Source organism: Cupressus sempervirens, chromosome 5 (assembly GCF_028749045.1).
Source record: "Cupressus sempervirens isolate cs-2001-9-10 chromosome 5, ASM2874904v1, whole genome shotgun sequence".
Taxonomy (NCBI): domain Eukaryota; kingdom Viridiplantae; phylum Streptophyta; class Pinopsida; order Cupressales; family Cupressaceae; genus Cupressus; species Cupressus sempervirens.
Window position 1 is genome coordinate 11,178,876 of NC_143122.1, and position 14,932 is coordinate 11,193,807.

Sequence of the window (14,932 nt, forward strand, 5' to 3'; positions counted from 1 at the left end):
CTTATTTAATTAAATTATTTTAATTAAATGAGTTCATTCTCTTAAGTATTTAAATCTAATTTAAATACTCCTAGCCTTAATGTGTTAAATTAATTTAAAACATGATCCTCCATGTTTCGCCATTTTTAAATAAATTTTATTTATTTAAACCCTCACATCCCATTAATTCCTCTAAACCCATGATTAAATTAAATCTCATTTAATTTAATCTTAAGCCTAGCCTAGAGCCTATCCTATAAGCCTACTTCTTCTCTAATCTCACTTAATCATTCTTAATCATCTCCCTAATCCCCCTCATTAGCCTAAGAGTGTGCTCACACATGTGTGAAATGGCATGCCTACACACTCTTGTCTCTCGTTCTTCTTCTCAAGTTTTCTCACACATGTGTGAGCAAACTTTGAATTCTTGACCATTTGCATGGCTTGTATGTCACCTTATGTGGCATCTAAATGGATCCCACCTCACCAAGCCCTCCCTCAAGCCTATAAATAGAGGGCTTGTCTCAAGCATTTGCAGATCTCATTTTTTATTGCATTGTTACCATGCCATTTTTAGTTTTGAGTTCTCATTCTAAGAGTTTGCATTGTAGTTTGATTTTTATGGAGATTTCTAAGATCATACTAAAAATTTGGTAGTTAATTTAGTTTACATCATGCATTGTTAATCTAGTTTCTACATGCATTTGTAGCTTCATTTTAGCTTGCATTTTTATCATAGTTTGCATATCTAGTTAGTTCTTTCACTGCATATCATCTTCATCCTTGAATGCCTTCAAGAATGGCTCTCTCCATAGCCATTTCTTGAGGTATTCTTCATCTCATTTAGTCTAGATTCGTATCTTACTTGCATACACACTTGCACTCAATCACTCGAGAGATTTCATTATTGTTGTGTTAGGGAGAGCACACCAAACATACCTCCCCATCCTAACACACCAACATGGCCTCTCATGGGTGCCTTTGTTGAGCTATAGAGGTGGCTAGAAGGTTGGATTTGTTGATTTCTTAGGGTTTCAAAACCCAAGCAAGCATTAGTTGATATTTATTCCTTGCATTTTGGTGAATGCTTGATGCATTTTGAAGGTTTTAAACTAGTGTTTGTTTATGAACCCATGCTTCTTGTAGGTCTCATTTTCTAGCAGACATAAAGCACAACTATGGCTAGAACAACCAATTCTGATAACTAAGAAGATGATTCATTGAATCACTAGCCTCCCTATGCTAGCCAAAGGTAAAATGAGAAAAAACCCTAGGTCGGGTAGAATTGGAAAAGAAAACCTTAGGTGAATGGGATGGTAGAGGAATGAAAATCAGCAGTGTCACTGATGCAGAATTGAAGTTTGGTATTCATGTCATTACACACAAGAAATATAGTTCAAGTAGACTGAATAGTGTGTCATGTGAAGCCATGGACTTAGCTTACAAGGTGGTCAAGAACAATTTATTATACAATTTTGCAGAGCTATTGTTGAGACAGTTCAACAAGAACATGGAAAGCATAAGAAAATCAAAGAACAACCCATGTAAGTTCAGTTCCTTGTTGACTTGTCTATTGTTTTATGTTCAAAAATTCTATCCCTCTAAATGCACTATAGTATGGAGAAAAGATGTGTCTATGCTCTATCAAATCAATGAGTATATTGTCAAGATGGGTGAGAACTACAACAATATCATGGACAAAAACTTTGATGTTTTTTAAGGAGAAAATGAACAATAGGTTTAGAAGTCCCAAGAAGCTAGTTGAAGACTACAAAGATGGTATATCCTTCATGGTGGATAGTGATAAGGTGTATATTCAAGCAGTTAAGCCTAGAATTGTGTGGGTAAAACCTCTTGGTTATGAGGTCAACATTGATGAAGCAAAGGATATCATTGAAGCTCTTATCAATGAACTATTTGATCCTAAGGCTACATACTTTGGAACATATGATGAAGCAAAGGCCAAGATTGAACTGAAATAAAGCTCCCTCAGGTAATCAACAAAAGGAAAAGAAGGATTGAAAAAATAAAATCAAGTTCACCCCTTTTGTTAACTAAGGGAAAAGGTGAGGATGAGCAACATGAAGAAGCAAAGGATGAGGAAGAGTCTGAGGAAGAAGAACCTTTAAAGAAGAAAGGCAAGGTGATCATCACCAAGCCAACAAAACCATCCACTACAGTATTCACCAGGAGGTCAAGAAAGAAAGATGATAAAGAAGGAGGAGACATCATCTTTAGAAAATGTCCACCCACCATCCAAGAGAGATTAAAGAAATTAGAGGAAGGAACAAGCATAAAAAAAATTAAATCATCAAAATATGAGATTAGGACAGTAGAGGAGTAGAAGCAGATTCAAGACCTGATGTTGAATAAAATGGGTAAGTGGAAATACTCACCAGATCAGCTCACTTCTCAAGTTCCTAGTGAGTTATTAGAAAATATAAAGCCAAGATCGGATTTTGCTATGCAAATTGTTGAGGATATATATGGGCAAACCTTGAGGCAGTTATTACCGAGCATATCAAATGCTGAGGTGAAAGAGGCATTGAAGAAAAATGAAGAAAAATTGACTCTAAACTTTAATACTTGTCTAGTTTTGATTAAGGACTTTGAGCATGTTGTGAAGAATGCAAGAAACACTTGGAAGAATATATATTTGTTACATAAACTAGGTGATTTTCTAGTCAATGTCAAAGATGATGATTATGAAGAAGATAAGGAGAAATATGAAGAAGAGAATGTTGAAGAAGTAACTCACTTTGACAATGAAGAAGGTGAAGAGGATCAAGGACAAGAAGTTGTTGAGGAGGAAAAGCAAGATGATGAGGAGACTGACCTAGTCAACATAGCTGCAACAATCATTGCCTCACTTCCTCACTCTCCAAGCAAGCCAATGCCAACATCAAGCATAGAGGCAGCATCAACAAGTTTTATTGTGACCACTGGTGACTTCTCAAATGTGTAATCACTCTTTTCTCCCACTCATCTCAGTACATCACTGATAGAAGTGACTTCCACTTCATCCACTGAGCTACAAATTCTTCCTTCATATAATGAGTTGAGTACTTCAATTTTGAGCACATCAATTTTGGGTTTCTCAAGTATTTCTGTAAGTATTCCTTTAGTTAATATAGTATCAATTTTTATTGCAAGCCCTAGGATCTCTACCATTGTTTCTATTCTAGATATTAAAACAATAAGTGTAAGGACAGTTGAGCCCAAGGTTCAACCGAGCACAAAATTTTTGGGAAAGGGAAAGGAAGTAGAGGAAGACATTGATTTAGATGAGGAAATAGTAATCCCCAATTGGGATATTTACAACCTTACTCTAGACCAAGTGAAAATAGTTGGTGAACTCCTCCAAAAGAAGGCTAAACAACAAAGTCTGAGAGAGGAGAGAGATAAAGAGTATAAGATAATTGAAGATGCTAAGAACATTTTGGTAGAGGCTATAGGAATTGAGATTGATTCTTCTCAACCTATTTTGTATCAGCTAGCAAAAGCAGTCTAGAAATTCAATGAAGACACTAATGGACAAGATAAGCTAGTGGAGAAGGCTGAAAAGAAGTTTGCTAGTAAAGTGTTGGAGCACATTACTCAACAGATTGTCATTCATCAAGTAGAGCTCTCTACAATTTTGGGAAATTTAGAAAATCATGTTCAAATGTGTCATCACTTTTTGGAATGCTATGTGATGTTTCTAGTTTTACAAAGGGAATAGAGGATAAATTGTCCAAAATAGATGAAGATCTAAAGGCTAGTGCTGAGTAGCTGCAACTTGACCCTAGTTCAAGCTCTACACACTTCAAGAAAATAAGTTTCTTGTCAGAAATGCAAGTAGAATTGCTAAGAGAAGAAGCAAGGATCATATCCACATTGATTGACATATAGAACATGATCCTTCCCAATATGGATACACTACAAAAACATATTGCATATTCAAAAACTCTAATTCATGATAATAACTTCTCTTTTGCGAACCATATGATAGAATTGTCAACAAAAGTACAAATTACACTTCATACATGTAAGGTCTGATAGGAAAAGTTGGATAAAGCTTTGGAAATCATTCTTAAGGTACATTCTAAATTTTTGTCTCATTTTCGTGATTCTATGTAAATAAAAATAGAATAAATCTTTGGCATTACTGTCAAAAAGGGGAAGAAAAGATATATTGCAGAAAGCCATATGTTATGGGGGAGTGAGACACATAGAGAGACACATAGTATGAGGAGAAATATGCTATGGGGGAGAACTTGCAATAAGTAAGAGATAAACATAAAGAAATGTTGTATATAGAAAGAAGATGTATAGTATATTGTATATACCTTACAAAATCAACTTTGAAAAATCCCAAAAATAGTATACTCTATTGAGCCAATATCACATGGTCATGGATACAAGATATTCAATTTTAGTTTATAAGTGTTTTTGTCACTAATGCCAAAGGGGGAGATTGTTGACATATAAGTCAAGTTTGTTATTAGTGACACACGTTTATTCAGATTGTATATAGCTACTGAGCTCATTGTATAGTTCTCAGTGTTTGCCATATAATTCAGTTGTTCACCAAGTTCTACAGTTGCTACTGAGTCCTCTGGACACATCCTAGTGGTTATAGAGTAGATTTAGTTAATGTAAAGACTAGCAGTGTAAATCGTGCATTTCAATTGATATCGAGTTTATTAGTGATTACTGAGCAGTATAGTGTTCACCGAGTTCACAATGTATGTGATGAGATTCCAGTGTTAACCAAGCTTCCCTGTGTTAACCAAGAGTCTCAGTTAATACTGAGCTCAAGGTGAGAAAGTTTACCAACTCATATAGTGTAAATCAAGAGACTCAATTTATATGACAAGTTTCACAATACCTACCGAGTCACCAGTTTAGACCAAGTTCAGGACTACTTAGAAGTGATCAGTATGGACCGAGCTTCTATGTCTACCAAATGCATGATGATGTCAAGAATTAACAATGGATGTTGAATATCAAAACCTCATCGAGTCAGTCTTCAAAACCCAAATGTCTTCATGTGGGTCGACTTTGTAACATTTGTGGTAACTTGTATGATGGCTGACTTTGTAGTTTGTATAATTGGATTGATATATATGTAATGCATTGTTTCATATCCAATAATGTAATGTGTGTGAAAATATGAAGATGTGAATGCAAATTACATCAGAGAAAAGTAGAAGCAGGGAAATGTAAAGGCCATAACAACATAAGGAGTGGCAGAGACATATCTATCACAGAAAGGTGATTAGTACACAAAGGAATCTGATTTAGCAAACTAAGTTGCAGATCAGAGATCTACTAATACTTCATCCTAATGGGTGGACTAGTCAAAATCCTTTTACAAGGTAGACCTAACAGTCTTTTGTAAATCTCTTTACCAAGTGCATACTTAAATGTATGTTTGTAAATCCTTTCATAAGGTGGACCTAGCAATCCATATTGCTCCTAATAGGGCAGATCATCAAAAGTGATCAATGTAAGCTTTAACAAGCTAACTTTATTCTACAGAACTAAATTTTTGGGTATCATCCCCACCCCATTTTTACTTCCTATTTGGAAGGTTTTTGGGTCACCAAATCTTTATGTCTTAGTGTTATGAATGCTTTATGTTTCTTATGCATGTAATTAGATCAAAATTTATACGATGGATTAAATGCTAATTGAATGGTTGAAATTGTTGAAGTTTTAGAAGTTATTGAGTCACCCCTCCCCTCTTAGTAATTTAGCTTAGTCTTAAATATTTCCAACAATGGCATCTTTGTTCTTGCGCTAATGATTCAATGGAGCCTAGTGGGATTGATCAATGGATGATCAACTGGTCCAAAAACCCTCTTCATTGAAGTCCTTCAACCAAGTATCTTGGTAAGATGGTTAAAATGTGCAAGCACGAATCATAGGTACTTTAAGGATGGTATTATGTTATCACAACCTTGCATCCAAACAAGGAAAACTCTAATCACTAGGGAACTCTATGAACAAGACAACTTATCACAAGCTGCCCACAATGCACCTATAAACACCTAAATTTGATTACACTGCTTTGGTAATCTAATTTAGCCATCTCTAAAGGCATCATTAATTAAATTCTTATTTAATTAATCCTTTTCCATCCCTATTTGATTAATTTAATTAATCATCTATAGTCCTAATTGATAAATCAAATAATCTATTATTTATCAATTAAATCCTTTTCTCCTATCTAATTCCAAAAATCCCCATTTATTAAATAAATCTATTTGATAAATGAAATCCTCAAATTCAAAAACCCCTAACCTATCTCTAATCCTCCATTTAGCCTAATCCACCCCATCCATCCATACTAACCAAGCTTAGCCACTAACTCACCCACCCTCATTAATGCCATCCACTTGCACATCTCTAACATCCCTAATCTAATCCTAAACCCAAGCCTAATCCACCCCCTAATGTTGTCACATTCCTTAAACAAGTTTAAGACTTTCCTAATCCAAACCAAAGTCTCCCCTCAAAAAACCCAACTACTAAGTCATGAGTGCTCTTACAAAACATAAAAGACTCTTACAAGCCCACTCATGACTCTTACACCCATCTTCCATACTCTTCCCTCTTCCACACTCATTCCTCTTACATCCCTCTTACATACTCAACCCCACTCATCATGCCTTTAACCAACCCTTTACCCTACCCTCTCACACTCATCCTCCTTGTGACAAGTGTCACCTTCCCATTGGTGCTAAACAAGCACAATCCATGTGCTCTCCTTTGAGTGCATCCTAGCCCTCCTTAAGCCTTCATCCATCCTTGCATCTAAGCCCTCCATCCCTCTACCCCTTAGCCTATAAATTGAATCCCATCCCAAGCCATTTCATCAACAATCTTTGAGCTAAAGTTACCATGCCCTTTTGAGAGCCAAAAGCCATACCCATACCCTTATAATGCCAAATTGAGAGCTCACAAAGCTACCAATTTGCCATTACCCATATCCATTGAAGCAGCTTTTGAGCATCTTGAGCATACATCCACAGCAAAAGGACACATCTACAGAATCAAGAAAGCACTTCTTGTTTTCTTTCTTTGTCTAAGCATATATGTGAATTTAGTTTTTTTGGTTTGTGAATGTTTACTTTATTTGTTAATGTTCTTTGCACACTAAAATTCTTGTTCTACAGCACCAACTGACATGATTTGGTAAAACAACCCTAAACTTCATGAAATGACTAGGGAAGACCCATATTCATGATAAACTTTAGTGAATAGTGGAATGATCCAATTTTTAAAAGCCAGCTATCCAACTTCTGGCATATGGTTGCTTTGTTAACTCACTCAAAATGCTAGTAGCCCTTTTTGATGAAAATCAAACTTAGAAGGAAACATCTCTATGCAACCTAGGGAAAAAAATGTTTTTTTGGATACCCTTTTGGGACTTACAAAACATACAAAGGTACCAAGGTTTGATGACAAAAATTAATGGTCTTTTGTTCACTTTCTCACTTAGGCAATTAGGGTAATTAGGCCTCCATTTACAAAGGAAGTACATGTTCTAGGTTTCCATCTTAAAAACCAATGATGGGAACATGTTATGAAATCCCTATAATATTTACAAACTTGATTTCAATCCTTGATGCCAAGTTTGGTTGAATTTGTGGGAGGTGTTGCATCCTTTTCGTAGCATGCACATGGGTCTTGCATGCCTTGGGCATCAAATTTCTAATGGGTCCCTACAAGTACATTCTGAAAACCAATTTCATCTTATAGTACATTGAAAATTCTGGGATTTCACCAATGATCATTAGATTTCCATGGTGAAATCCTTCTCTATGCTTGAAAATCCTTCAAAACCATAGGTTAGCAAGAAATTCAAACCTAGTTGTGCAAAAATTGCAATAACTTGAGTTAGGAGATATATGGAGGCTTCAAATTAAATTCATTATAAAGATACTTCATCCACCTATCCAAAAATGTAAGTTTTAACACTAGATGAATACATACAAATCTATACAATACAGTACAACGGGCTGATTGAAGTAAAAATAGGGTATTTTATTGATTGAAAGTTGAAAAGTACATTATGTCTACCTATCACCTCCCTAAAAGGTCTTATTATAGGTCATCCAATTGTCATAACAAAATTTAAAACTTGTTATGGCCATTGGGGAATTTTTCTCAATATTTTGCAAAAAGTTGCTAAAGTTGCCTGACAACTTTTTAGTAATTTTTGTAATTTTTGCAAACTTGCAACTAGAACTAATAAAACTTAGTCCAAAATATGACCCAAATAGGTCCTAAACATGTTAACACAATAAATAAATCAAAATCCTAAGATTTTAGGCCATTTGACCATAGTTGACAAAGGGCTTATAACTTTTCTAGTCTTGGAACTAGGTCTTACAATTTGGTCTAGATGACTCATTCATTGATTTAACTTAAACTATAAGTTTTTAGAACCTTGGTGATTCATCATTCGTTGTGGGTACTCCTGCACCAACTTTAGTCAAGACTCATGCAAATGTTGAGTCTTAACATTCAGAGCTTTTAGACACTTGTACATAAAAAGACTCAAAGTCCTAATAGCCTACTAAATATGGGATTATAGAATGTGGATTCCTCTGTGCATATGTATGTAACTAGTGTCCCTTCTCCTTCCCTCAATTCCACTAGACACTTTTTGCCAAACTCCTTGGTTTATTTGACTAGTGAAAGACAAGCAATTCACATTTGAGAACTCATATGAAGTTCACATTTCTCTTTTCAATCACATTGCAAATTGCCCATGTTTGGTCTAATGTCTAATATGTCTATGTTGTTTTTCTTTAGATAGGAATGGATGACCTATATGTTGTGCCTCATGGAATCCAAAACATGGTGGAATATGTGATACAAATCTACAACGACCCTCCTATTTTCATCACTGAAAAGGGTAAACTATTCCATTTATACGGTTCTCTTTCAAACTTTGAATTTAAGAGTCAGTGCCCATCATTCTCCTACATACAAGGCATGGGTCTCCCTTGGTGTGTCTGTTCTATTTCTCTTTCCTACAAGGATCCCAAGCATCTTTTGTCATCATTAATTTGGGCAACACTATACAATCCAGAGTGTTATGACATGTTGAAGCTGAAAGCCCTTATCCCATGCCCAAAAAACTAGCACCACATCCACTTCAAGCCACATAACTCTATCGACAAGAAGAAAACAAAGCCAAATCCAAGTGAATGATGCACAAATCCTTTAAGGATTTAGATCTCAAATTGATCACACTTAACAATTCAGCTTCATTGATGGTTGGTATAGTGTTCTCAATCCCTAATAAAAATTTCTCATTGCATGCTACCGACTATATTCAATTCTATTGTGCATTAGACTTTTGAAAAACCCTTCACACTGACACACTAGTTTACCTCTCTTCATACATCCACCCCTATGTTAAATGTAATATATTCATACTAGTAGAGGAATCCTCCTAATCAGTCAAATGATTATTTGGATTCGTTGGATGAGAGCTCCCTAATAATTCAAGCCTTAATTATGAAAGATCTCCCAACATACGCCCTCATGTGGAAAATTCGAACTTTCTTTTCATTTGAAAGTTCAAGAACCTTAGGACCCTTGTGACAAGTTCATTTGCATATTTTATTTGTTAATGCATTTAACATTTACAAGTCCTTTCAAATCTGAAGAACAAGTTGCACATACTGGGATATATAATCAATCATAATCATTTTGACTTCTTAAAAACATATTCAATCTCTTCCATATCTCAACAATCTAATGAGATTAGTTGGGCCCCAAAGTGGGTCCGGCTAAAATAAAAAACAGAATTAAAACACCTGAAATCTCAAATTGATCATATGAACAGCTGGCATTGATTTGATCCCAATTCAATCATATTTTCATCATTTGAAACTCACTTTACCACTTCTTGCAAATTGTGAATTTCTTCCTAGAAGGTCTCTAAACCAGCTTTGAAAATTGACTGAATCCAACAATTAGACTCTAAAAAATGACATGTTGATTCTTTGTTCTACATTCCCTATAGCCTGTTAGATCTCATGTTATGATGAATTTGGGGTCAAAAGATATTGACCATTGAAGTTTCCTTCTTAAAATTTTTGTCAAACAAACATGTCATAAAACCATAAAATGCATTTAGTTTTGGCTTCAAAAATAGGTCAAACTGATACTTGGAGGCATGAAATTGGGTACATTAGTTTATTGTCATGAGGAGAAAATAAATTTGTCATTTGGGCTCTTGATGAATAATATGGCACACTTGTAAAGCATGCAAAGTGGGGTACTTAGATTTGTAGGACTAGAAACATCAACAAGACTGTGGTTTTCACAAACTGAATGGGCCTAGGAAAGTGTGCAGATGGATTGGTCAAGACTCAAACACTAACACAAATAAAGTATTTTCATAGAAGAAAAAATCAATACAATCCATTTTTTCTCATCTATGATTGGTTTAGAGTTATGACATCTTGAACAAGGGTATTGATCAATATGTATCTTTTGACACCAATAAAACTTTATAAATTGCATTCAGAGTCACGTTTGAAAACTAATCAAACGGATTCTTCATAGGCTCAAATCTGAAACATAGCAAGTGTTAGACCTCTACAATGAAATGTAAAAGGAATTTTCTTAATATGGTCAATTGAATCAAAGTTACAATGGGTCAAACAAAGCTTCCTAGAATTCAAGGCAATTTGCATCAACATGACAACAGTAAACAACTAGCTTTGAGGGATTCAAAACCTAGTCAAAACACATCAAAATGACTTGAAAATTGAAACATAAGTTCTTTGATATGTGTACTAAACACTTTCAAATAGGTTATTGATGATACTTAACTGGGTGCAATATATTCAAATGCAAACTAAGCTTCATGTTGTTGTTTGACACATTGGTCAAAATGAAACTACATGAAATGACTTAGAATGGAAATTTATCATTATAGGATGCATGGACATGATGAATGGAAGGTGTTAGAAACATAAAACACCTCTTAGGCCTCAAAATGGTAGTTGGGTACACAAGCATTAAAATGTGCTTATATGGCTCAAATTGATTCAAAAGTTAAAATGGTACTCAAAATGGGAACACAATTTTGAGTGCCATCACACTCTTCATATCTATCTTTATTAAATACACAGGTCCTCTCAAATAGTCCATAATATCATCCATCCTTGGCAATAGAAATGTGTAATTGATATGTACACATCCTCCATTCTTCATTCTTTTTCGTTTCTAATATTGTTGGTACAACAAATGGACTCAGACTCTCTTGAATCAACCGTTTCTAGAGAAACCCATGAACTTGTTTGCTCAACTCTTCACTTTTTTCTAATGTCATTTTGTACACTGCCTTGTTTGGAAAACTAGCTCCTAGAATCAAATCCATCTGGTGACTAGTCTTACTCACTAGGGGAAATCCATCAAGTAAATTATTTGACACAATATCAGGAAACTCTACCAACAAATTTGCAACTTTTGTAGGTATCTCCTCAACTTCTTCTTTACCAACTTTTGGGATTACAGAAAATCACATATGATCATGCTTCATACCTTTGAGAAACCCCTTTCCATCAACAAAACATATTCTAATAGCACTATATACCTTTTCTTCTTTCTCCTTCAACAGCTTCAACTTATGCTTCACTCCATCCTTTGTCAGAGTATAGGTATTTTCTCACCCATCATGTACAACATGCCTATCAAACTACCATGGTCTACCTAGTAACACATGACATATGTCCATAGGTATGATATCACAAAGCACCTCATCCTGGTAACTTCTGATCTTGAACTTCACTGAGCATTGTTCACTAACCATGACCTTGTGGTCATCTTACACCCAAGCAATATGATATGGGTGTGGGTTTTTCTGCCTCTTTAGCTTCAATTTTGTGACCATCATTTCTAACACCATATTTTCAGTACTTCTACCATAAATTATCACTTTACAATACTTATCTTCACATTTGCACCTTGTACAAAACAAGCACCTTCTTTTATTAGGTTCATTCTAGCCACTTAGCAAAACTCTTCTATTTACTAAGACTTCTTCTCTTCAACATCTTCATAATGTGATAATCTAGCATATTCATCAACATGTGCAACCCTAGCTTGGCCTTCTATTCTTCAATCGGTCCTTCCTTGGTGTTGGGAACATTTGAATGCTCTATGTCGTTCAACTCCACAATGAAAATATTTTCCATGAAAACCTCCTCTTCTAGATCCTTTCCCTCTTCCTCTTCCTCTTTGATCTCTATTATCCTAGTCATGGAAACAATTGGAATTATTTCCCCTCTAGTTGTGACTGCTACTTCCAACCTCATACTTGTTCTTCTGATCATCATTTTGACCTCCATAAGATCGTTCGCCAGATCTTCCACTATGACCTCTACCACTATTTTTGTTATCAAACTTTTTGCTTAGTTTCTCCTCAACTCTTGGGGAAAACTGGTATGCCTCCTCAATATTGGTCACTCGAACAAGACTTAGCTCCTCTTGAATTCTTGTCCTTAAACCACTAAGATAACGAGTCACTTTCTCCTTATTAGCTTCTATATGGTCAGTTCTAACGAGAACTTAGTAGAACTCTTTGTTAAACTCTTGAAATATTTTCCCACTTGCTTAAACCCTTACATTTTCTTCAACAGATTAATCTAATAATCCATGAGAATGAATTGGTGCTTTATTTTACCTACCATTTAGTCCCATCTAGTGATTTTTTACTTTCTTCTATTATTTTTCTCCAACTAGATCTCTTGCCACTAGATCTTTGTATGACCCTTCAATTTGGCCTTCGCAAACTTGACCCTATCCAGATCTTCAATATCTTCATATTCAAAGTACTCTTCTAATTCATTGATCTAGTCGATTAATTCCTCTAGGTTGAGATTTCCCAAAAATGTGGGAACTTCAAACTTAGGTCTTTTTCCAATACTGGAAATGGCCTTAAAAAGATTCACCTCCTCTAGGTTAAGAACTTCCTCTACTATAGCTTGGTCCTCAATTCCTTCTTCTTCTCTTATATCCTCACTTTCATCCTCTCCTATGGAAAGATTCATTCCTCTACACATTTTCTCTTGCAATGCTTGCATTTTCCTCTTGAGGGTTCTAAAATCCTCAGGTGTAACACCTTTAACTCTTCTACCACACTCTCTTCATGGAGACATTTTCAAATTTTTGTTGAAACCCTAGTGCAAATTGCCTCACAGTCAGCAATTTTGTCTACACGCACAACCCAAACCATGATCCTAGTGGGAATTTCCTCACATCTATCCACACACTCAAGAACTCCAGCACTAATATTACTTGACAAAGGGTGCTCCTCTTAATAGCATAAACACATAATGTAAACAAATAAATAATAGTAATATGCAAGAACAAAATATGGGCTTTTATTATTTTTGCTAATGCGGAATTACAAAATTTAAAATTACAATATCTTAACACACATGGGCGCCTTCATTATAGTAATCTGCAAGACAAAGCTGCGAACTATCACCCAGAGTTGTCCTAGACAATGTTTAGGTGTTTCTTAAATAGGCAATTTTATGCTGCTTGGGAAAGTTCTAGATACTCAAACTTAATACCTAGAACTGACAGACTCTAACTATACATATAAAGTTGGCCATATACATCTTTGACATTTATTTTGGAAGTTTTGGTTGGCTCAACTTTGGAAGGCCATAACTCTTGAACCAATGCTTTGATTGGCTATTATAACCAATTTTTAGAAAACTCAACTCTTGATCTACAAACTTGGATTCGTACAAGCACCCATCCATCGAGTTTTTGGGCCTTAACCGGGCACATTTAGGCCTTCAAAAATGAGTCTGAAGTTTATATGCCAAAATTTTGCAATAAATCCATAAATACACATGATATGGCATTGAACCTAAGCTGCTAGGCTAACATCTCCAATATGAACATCCACCTCTGAAATTAGGATGTTCTGAGATCATATGACTAACTTACTAAATAGAAATCCTCCACATATAGTAACTCTCTATTAAGACAACCCTTATTCAAACAACTAAAATGAAACATTGTTGGTTGATGCAAGATTTCTCTTACACCTTGGATGCTCCTGCATCACTGATGTTCAATGTTTCCCTTTGATATTTGTGGCATGGCTTCATTACCTCCCATGTTCTATAATTCTAGTAGTTTTATTTGGCATTGATAGGTTGATCTTTTGGTGCAACAGCAATCCTAGTTTGTAACAAGTGGTATCAGAGCTTGGTCACATGTTTGAATCTCCTCAAGTAACATTGAGGGGGGGATTTTTGGACTAACTTCCAATGTTCCCCTTTGGGATTGATGGCATGGCTTAACCGCCTCCTATGTTCTATAAGTCTAGTGGTTGTATCAGGTATTGCTAGGTTGATCTTTCGGTGCAACAACAATCCTAGCTTGTAACACTAGTCCCCCACTCACACACATTAATTCTTCTCAAATTTCCTTGAGTTTTACACAATCCCTAAATGTATAGAGGCATGGCCTCTATACACTAGGCATGGGGATTTGTACAGGTAGTCATGTTTCATGGGTTAAAGAACTTAACTATCCTTCAAGAGTAGTCCCAAGTACCCCTTTTCCATTTCAACTCTCTACTTTTCCCAAGAGGAATCCCAATATTAATTTTCTTTCAATCCAACTTCCTTCCATCCAACAATATGTGAGGACACTTATCCTCTAACAATGCATGCTTATATCAAAAAAGACTAGCAAGTTTTTTTCGTGTTATTTTTCCCCCAAATCATTAAGTGGTCTTTTATTTGTATAAATAGTTAATTACATCCATATGAGATAGGCATTCATCCAATTTAAAATAAATATCTAGCCATACAAATTAAACATATATCCATATAAAACATGAATTTATCTTTCAATGTAAACCTCTATCTAGATGAGGTAGACATCTATATGTAAATAGATAGAAATATTC